The 9011-nt window shown below is 33.1% G+C and overlaps 1 long non-coding RNA gene and 1 pseudogene across 2 annotated transcripts; one reads left to right on the top strand and one right to left on the bottom strand.

Moving 5' to 3' along the window:
- The first annotated feature begins 1594 nt into the window (after nucleotides 1–1594).
- LOC108749597 lies at nucleotides 1595–3443 on the top strand. Of its 2 annotated transcripts, none has more exons than XR_001939379.1 (5): nucleotides 1595–1637; nucleotides 2068–2229; nucleotides 2395–2894; nucleotides 2982–3095; nucleotides 3228–3443. It is a non-coding gene; the product is annotated as an uncharacterized LOC108749597 (long non-coding RNA). The 2 variants fall into 2 exon arrangements; XR_001939378.1 differs by lacking the exon at nucleotides 1595–1637 and adding an exon at nucleotides 1819–1876.
- Nucleotides 3444–3684: 241 nt separating this feature from the next.
- Nucleotides 3685–4465, bottom strand: LOC108749591 (annotated as a pseudogene).
- Between the last annotated feature and the right edge of the window lie 4546 nt (nucleotides 4466–9011).

The following is a 9011-nucleotide window of genomic DNA, read 5'->3' as shown; positions in this document are numbered from 1 at the left end:
TTTATATCAAAAACGCATTTATTAAATGAATTTTTATACAAAATAAATGAATCTAAAATATTTGTTTAACACAGTACGTTTTCAACTATTAGGTCGGCTCTCATGGAGCAGAACAACGGAACGGAACTCGCGGAATAATATAAAATCATATTTTTTATGTTATTTAGAATACTTATAATAATAAAAATAGTATTTTAATGTAAATATATATATAATAATGTATATAATAAACAGGTAAACATTAGAACTTCTTTAGCAATAAAATATTTTTAACATAATTATAAAACTATCTCATGATTGGCTGAAACTTGATTCCGCTGCCGCGTTTACCGCTCAATAGGACATAAAAGAAAAAAAATAAACGGAATCGTAGACTACTGATTAATATCTACATTTATATTTACTGTAATTATCAAATCATTAACATTCTGCTCTTTACTAATTCTGTATTTAATATAATGGGTGCATTTAGTACTACAACCGCTCTCTGAGCGCTCAGTGAGCGATCACAGTACTGAATGCATCCATTAATGAAAAAGATATAAAACAGTATACCAATCTCATTATATGGACAATGGCCTAGTTTCCACCGAAGATTTAAACCGAATCAGAATGTAAAAACCAATCAACTACAGTCGAGCATTCCCCTGTAACAGAGGAATACTCGACTGTAGTTAGTTGGTTCTTACATTCTGATCCGCTTTAAATCCTGGATGGAAATTAGGTCAATTGCTGTAATATACATTGACAACATATAATGGCTACGTTCTAAACGCTCGCAACGCTCACGAACGTTCTGAGCATTAAATGGAACGCAGCCAATATCTGCAACTTTCGTTCATTCCAAATTGTAACGGTAAAATTATAGTGGAATCTTAGGTTTGTTCGCGTCGCATGCTCTAACATGCTCTAAAATATTTTTAGTATAGGATTTACTCATTCTAACGCGCTCGTTGAAGTAAATAGAAACTATAACAGGAACACATCGGAGCATGTTGAAGCATGCGATGCAACCTCTTATGTGTCAACAAGCAACACAGTGATCATGTCATCTTTGTTTAACATTGGTAAAGAACAAGGACGTAATAATCCCATGGCTGCGTTTAGCGGATTCAGTTAATTGACCGCTCGTTGCTATTGTATTCTTTTAGAATCTAAAATGCGGATGATCTAAAAGAATACACCAATAATAGGGAGTGCTCACTCAACTGTTGAGTCCGCTGAACGCAGTTATTGTGTCACTTATGTCGCTTGTTGAGAGGCACATCTTAAGTTTCTACCGAGAGTGTAAGAGCCGTCACAGACAAAATTTCTGTAATAGTAACTTTAAGACATAAATTTAAGCCGATGAGCCAATCAGGATACTGCTTTAGATCTACGTACTCTAATGGAAATAGAAATAGTAGTAATCTTATCCATAAGGCGAGTTTCAACCAGTTAAAATTTACCTTATTGCAAAAAAATGCACCTTATGGAAGTTTACTGTTATTTCCATTTCCGTTAGATTACGTAATCTAAAGCAGTATCTTGATTGGCTCATCGGTTTAAGTTTACACCTTACGCATACTGTTACGGAATTTTGTGTGCGGCAGCCCTGCTCTGGCAGCACAGACTTTTACATATCGCATAATATAAGAGTAAATTTCACTAAAAATAAATTTATCTTGTTATCCTGAGATATTATGAAACTATATGTTAACTGTTTTTTTTTTAATTTATTTTTAAGAGTGATAGAAGTAAAAATTTTATAAAAATAAGAAGTACTTTCACAAAATTAATGGTATTAGAGTTAAAGATTAATAATTTTCTCATTGTCCTCATCCTCTCTCTCTAAGATATGGATCGTTATGATCAATACGATTTATATCTTGGCAAGGTAGAAATGTTTGTGACTTTTATATTTTACATTTTGATTATATTAAAGAGCAACTTACATTCTAGCTTAGACTCGTAGTCTATTTAATTTCTATTGTTTTTGAATTTTGAGTCTCATTATTATTAATAATTCCATTATATTACATTAATTTATTTATTATATTGTATTAATTTATATTTTTTATATTGTAGGAAGCTTTAGTAATGTTGTACACTTGTGATGTATACGAAAGTACATATTTGTGATGAGACAGAAATGCATTGTCATCCTTGTATGCAGGATTATAACCATTTCTGTGTAGATAAAAATTTATATTTTTATCTTTAAACGTGAAGTATTTTTATCTTCAAAATGTGAGTATTAGTGACACACATTTTTTATATTTTATAAATAACATTAATGCCTAAAAAACACATTAAAGTCAACACAAAGTTAAAAGGATTTTATTTTGATTTAAAAATAAAGTCATTTTTACTCTCTGTTGACTTGGTATGTTTCTTGAGTAAATGAATTTGCAGATGACGAACAAATTATTCATAAAAGTTTGGTTGATAATATGGGATAACCATCGTTATGGAAAGTGATCAAGACACTGATCTTGCAATTAATTGGCAAAATAAAAAAATTGTGAACGATGAATATTTAATCGAAGTAGTTTGCAAACGTTTTCCATCACAGAATTTTAAGCATCCTCTTGTTCAACGAAGCCTACAAATAAAAAAAATGCTATGAGAAGAAATATCTGCATCAATGATAGCAGCATTTATAAGTAGTCATGATTTTAGATTAAACTTTGTTCATATTGAATGTATTTTTGTCTTTTCTAGGTAAAATGGACGTTACAACTATAAAAAAAAGATGGAAATCGTTAAACGATATTTTCAGGGTTTATCATAAAAATAAACAACATCAACCAAGTGATTCAGCAAGTGACATCACGCAAAAATAGTTGAGTGTACTATGAACGGATGCAGTTTCTTAGCGATGTACAACTTGAAAGCGAGTATGTATGTATAAAGTTAGTATACAAATGTATCTTAATGTACAATAATACATTTTTGTTTACATTTATTATGTGCAAATTTAAATCAAAACTATGTTACAGAACTATAACAAATATCTCAGTAGCTGGGACCATAATTCCGATCAATTTAATGACGATACTGTTTTTGATAGCGCGAATAGCAACAGTGGTCGTGGATCGCGCGCGCGCGCGCGCGTGAGTTAATTTTACTACATCTTATTACGACGATATTAAGAAATAAACAATAATTTTGTTGGATGTTACACATTTGCTGATAGTCATGAATTTTTTGACATTGATAGAAAATATAAAATTTTAATTGCGTAGGTAATAAGCGTCTGAGTAGTTCAGACCATGAGGAAACTATTGAACGACTTGCTGATGTTCTCAAACAACAGTTAACGTCCCACCGATTGTTCCTCCGCTACCTATGGATAAAGCCGGTTTATTTGGCAATCTTATAGCTGCCCAACTTTGAGAGGTTCCTCTACAATTTATGGATGATATAATGATAAAAGTGCTGCAGATTATTAATACCGTTAAGCGACAAAATAATATTTTAAACATATTTTATTATAACATTTATTTTATTTTTATTATATTTATTTTATAATTAATATTATATTATTTTATTTTTTATTTTATTTTTACATTTATTTTTTAAAGGACATACAGTATATACAGTAGTATATAAATTCATACGGAATTAAGATCCAGTTCTAGACTGTTTAGGCGTTGATTTCTATAATTTATATTATTGTTACATATTTTTACTAGTTATATTTTAGATATTTATATCGTTTTGCCATTGTACCACTCCTTCATTATTAAAATAATAACAAAATTTATTTCTTATTCCTATATATTGTTTTGCACTCATATTTGATCCACAGTTAGAAATATCTTTAAATGCGCAATCATTTTCCGTTACTGTTCGCCAAAATCCTGGTTTGAAACTATTTGATTCGTCAATATCAACCAAAGTCAGAGGCATATATATGCCACTGTCCTGTTGGCGAAGCCAATTATGTAGACAAATGGTTATTAAAACCATTACTTTTGCGTTTTCAGGATAATGATAGATTTTCTATATATTCTCCACTGATTAGCTAGTATACCAAATGTATTTTCGATCATTCGTCTCGCACGACTGAGACGATAATTATATATGCTCTGTTCTCGTGAGAGTCTATCTCTACCAGGATATGGACGAAGCAAATATGGTTTTAGAGGGAAAGCTTCATCTCCAACAAGACAGTACGGCAGAACAAATTCTCTTTTTCCAATCGCTATTGGCTGTGGAATATTCATCTAATCTTCGTTAAATGCTTTCCCTATGATGCTGTCTTTGAAAATACCACCATCGCTTCGTCATATACCGCAATATCCGCAAACCGAATTATATAATTTGCATCACAGATAGCTTTAAAACTGCGAGAATATTTGTAATTTAAATATGTTGAGCCAGCATTATTGGGACACTAAAACAAAGAATTTATTACTTCAAATTATACTTCTTTTTAAATTATATTGACTTAGGTCTAGTCCACAATCAGTTGAAAGACGTTACCGTAAAAAATTAACCAATCATAGTCGATTGTTGTTTTCATATTTAACTGTGATTGACCAATTTCTTACAGTACGACATATGACAACAGAGAATTTTTGCAATATCGTTTATCTCAGATATGGTGAACGCTAAAGTCACTTATCTTTTTTTTACACCTAATTAAGAAAAGAATAATGTGTGACTTTATAAACGGTATATTTATTATTACTTTTACTTTTTGTTTTACTATATCTCTTTTCTTTCCTTTTTTATTATTATTTTTGTATTTTTAATTTATTCTCCATCTGTATGACTTTTTCAGAGAAATGCGTTGACTCTTACTTTGCCCTTGTTTTTATTGTTATTTAATTTATAAACGATATTGCAAAAACTTCCTAACATCTTCCGATTGATTGTAGACTAGACCTTAACTATAATTTTACGTACTTGAATGATGTCATGCTTTCTATCGATGGCTCCAATACAATAAGCAAAATTCCATTTATTTTCAAAATTATTTGCTATATCCAGCCAGTCTTTTTTTTAAATTTACCTGGGAGAACTACAGGGCTCAAACAATCCCATATTGCTGTACAAGTTTCGAGAATGATATTATTCGCTGTTGTTACTTCCACGAGATGGTAAGACATCGATATCATGGAGTCTCCGGAAGCAAGATATCTATAATATTCCATATGTAATATAATAATACATACATATAAACAATTCATACGCAAAATGTATAATATTATTATATTATAATATTATCTTACTATAAATAAAAGAACCAAACAAACCTTAATATTAATGCCAATCGTTCAGCTGGTATTATGGATTGTCGAACAACGTCCTGTTTCTGTAATTTTGATTTGATCATGCCCAACAATTCTTCTAATTGAGTTGCATTCATTCGAAAGTAATTGTGGAATCGTATGTCCTCCAATTTTGGAACCAAAGCAAAAAAAACTATATTCGGATTTTCGAAAATAGGTACTATCCAATATTTTCTCTTTTTATACGTTTTTTTCTTTTTTAATGAACTGATAGCAATTATAACAGTTGCGCGTCGTCTTCTAATGCAACTGTAGCTGCCACTATACGTCTATATTCTTCTATATACGCAATATATTGTAATCCATTTTTAATAGTAAAACATTACAAATGTTTACTTTTTAGTTATTTTTTAAAATTAATTGCAATGTTTATTGTGTACACGCAATTCTCAATATCGATTTTTAGCTTTTAAAAACTAAAGTCAGCGAAAAAACGCTCCATGAAAAGGAAGGAGGCAATAGTTTTAGCTTTTCAACGCTGGATTTGAATTGTGACAGAGTGAGAATAAACGCCAGCTTTTCAACGTTTGCATGAAAAAGCAGCTTATAGATTACGGCATACGACATACAGTTATGGCCAATATAAATACTTCCTTAAATTAAACGTAGCTTTTCCTGCTTGTATTAAATAAAAAAAAGTAAAAATCCCGGCCATTCAACGCCCTCCAGCTTCATTTATAACTGCCGCGGTTAGTAACATGTAATTATCACTAAAAAATACAAGCTTACACAGCCCTCAGCTAAGTACAGGGTATCAATCATAAAATTTTATCCCTAGGATGGAAAGTAAACAGTGAAAATTTTAATCATTGAAGTTAATGGAGAAAATTTTTACTTTTCACTTTTCATCCTAGGAAAAAAAGTTTTATGATTGATACCCTGATGTAATGTTGCGTCGAAAATAGAAATAGCAGTAAACTTATCCATAACCTTACAATAAGGTAAATTTCAATTGGTTGAAACTCGCCTTATAGATAATTTTACTGCTATTTCTATTTTCGCTAGAGTACGTAGATCTAAAGCAATATCCTGATTGGTTCATCAGGTTAAGTTCACGTTTTAAGATTATTATTACAGAAATTTTGTCTGCAGCAGCTTTTAAGCCTGTATCAGACTATCGACTCTGCAAGCTGATACGACTGCCAACCAATAATGAACCAATCATATTAAATCAGTCTTATTGTAATTAGTCCATTATTGGTCGGCAATCAGAGTTGGCAGTCGGGTCGGCTTAAATCATACGAAGTCTGTTCAAAAAGTATCGCGAATTTTGAATTTCCGCGGGTTACGTATATTCGATTTTCGATTTTTTGTGGCGTTATATTGGTACTCATGTCTCTCACTTATGCCGACAAGTTCGGCCATTCTAAATGTTCAGTTAATTTTTGACAGCTGCTTTGCTTGCACGTGTTTTGGCTCGTCTTCAATTTTTGCCTATTCCAAAAAATGGATCAAAGAATCTGTATCAAATTTTGTGTGAAAAACAAAATTAAGTGCGCGAACGCATTCCGAATGTTGACTGTGGCATATGGTGAAGCTACCTTGGACCGAAGCAACGTTTATCGGTGGTACAAAATGTTCTCAGAGGGCCGAGAAGATGTGAACGACGAAGAGCGTGCCGGACGCCCGAGCACGTCAACAACAGACGAAAACATTGATGAAGTGAAGAAAATAGTATTGGCCAATCGTCGAATCACCGTTAGAGAGGTTGCTGAGGACCTAAACATATCGATTGGCTCGTGCCATTCGATTTTTACCAATGATTTGGGCATGAGACGGGTCGCCGCGAAATTCGTACCAAAATTGCTCAATTTCGACCAAAAACAGTATCGCATTAACATTGCTAAGCAGCTGTTGGACTCTATCTGCGACGACCCAAATTTGCTCCAGAGGGTCATAACAGGTGACGAATCATGGGTTTATGGTTATGACGTGGAAACCAAAGCTCAATCATCCCAATGGAAGCTGCTGCACGAGCCAAGACCGAAAAAAGCGCGCCAAGTTCGGTCGAATGTGAAGGTTTTGCTTACAGTTTTCTTCGATTGCAGGGGCGTGGTGCATCATGAGTTCTTGCCACAGGGTAGAATGGTCAATAAGGAATATTACCTGCAAGTTATGCGCAATTTGCGCGAAGCAATCCGCCAGAAACGCCCGGATTTGTGGAAGAACAAAAATTGGCTTTTGCACCATGATAACGCCCCTGCTCACACATCGTTGCTTGTGCGCGAATTTTTGACCAAAAACAACACACTAATGATGCCGCAGCCACCGTATTCCCCAGATCTGGCCCCCTGTGACTTTTTCTTGTTCCCGAAACTGAAGAGGCCCATAAAAGGACGACGCTACGCTACGATTGAGGAGATAAAGGCGGCATCGAAGGAGGAGCTGAACAAGATCACAAAAAATAATTTTTTGAAGTGCTTCGAGGATTGGAAAAAACGTTGGCACAAGTGTATAATATCTGATGGGGATTACTTTGAAGGGGACAAAATAGATATTCATGAATAAATAAATAATTTTTGAAAAAACACAAAATTCGCGATACTTTTTGAACAGACCTCGTATAATACTAGACGGAGAATACAGCAAAATCTCTTTTGTCTTAAGATGCCTTTTCATGCTGACGCTCGACGCTCATTTTCAGCGTCAAAACAGGATCACATGATCAAAATTGATGTTTAGTAAGCATCATTTTGATCACGTGATCTATTTGAAAACCAGAGAGAAACCTGAGAGAGAATATAAAGCTTAAAAGTAGAGCATTATAATATAGGTATTCGCATCCGTTATTTTTAGTTTTTCCATCACTCTTTGTTCTCTCTTCAATCTTTTTAATTTAGTGGTAGACTAGAGTGAGTGAGGGAGGAGGGAGGGAGGAAGGGAGGGAGGGAGAGAGAGAGAGAGGGAGGGAGGGAGATAAAGGGAGGGAGAGAGGAAGGGAGGGGAAGAGAGAGAGAGAGAGAAAGAGAGAGCAAGGGATTGAGGAAAAGAGCAAAAGAGTGAGAAAAAAACTAAAATTGGATGCGGATACTCATATCTTACCAAAATCTGTAACCGCAAAATGCTACCGCGCACTACTGCCCCCTGACAAAGTGGATGTAAACTACATAGCTTTGAGGGTCCACTTTTCTAAGGGTAATACATTCAATTTTCTGAGGGTAATACGTCTACTTTTCAACTCTCCAAATGAAAAATCGATACTTAGTTCATATAATCGTGGTATTGTACATTCACAAATTGTGCAGAAATATTCATCTCTGCAATCTGCGCGTGATGTTTATTTCACTTAAAAGTATTAACATTAAGGTTATATTATATTTTTACAAATGTGTTACCTGGCAAACGAGAATGGATTGAAATGAATTGAAATGGATTCAGATTTTCAGAAATATTAATTCACGAATGTTAAAATAAATGCTTTTTAATCTTGAATGCATTTTTATTCATTTATAGGAATTGCATGGAGCATATCTCTATGCCTTTCAATCTAAAAATAATATTAGCTTTTTCTGTACATTGTGAATACTGTTCAATTCAAAATTTGAAATAAGAAATGCAGTTCAATCCAATTGCATCCAATTGAATCTAATTGAATCCAATTGAATCTAATTAAATATAAAAAAAGTATTTGCCATTTAAAATACGCGTTTGGATAGAAAAAAATTTCAATTTATTTTAATTCATTCTCGTTTGCTGGGTAATATTTATATTTTAAATAAGCTGTATATA

Source organism: Trachymyrmex septentrionalis, unplaced genomic scaffold, assembly GCF_001594115.1.
Source record: "Trachymyrmex septentrionalis isolate Tsep2-gDNA-1 unplaced genomic scaffold, Tsep1.0 scaffold301, whole genome shotgun sequence".
NCBI classification, from domain to species: domain Eukaryota; kingdom Metazoa; phylum Arthropoda; class Insecta; order Hymenoptera; family Formicidae; genus Trachymyrmex; species Trachymyrmex septentrionalis.
This window is presented reverse-complemented; position numbering and strand designations above follow the sequence as displayed.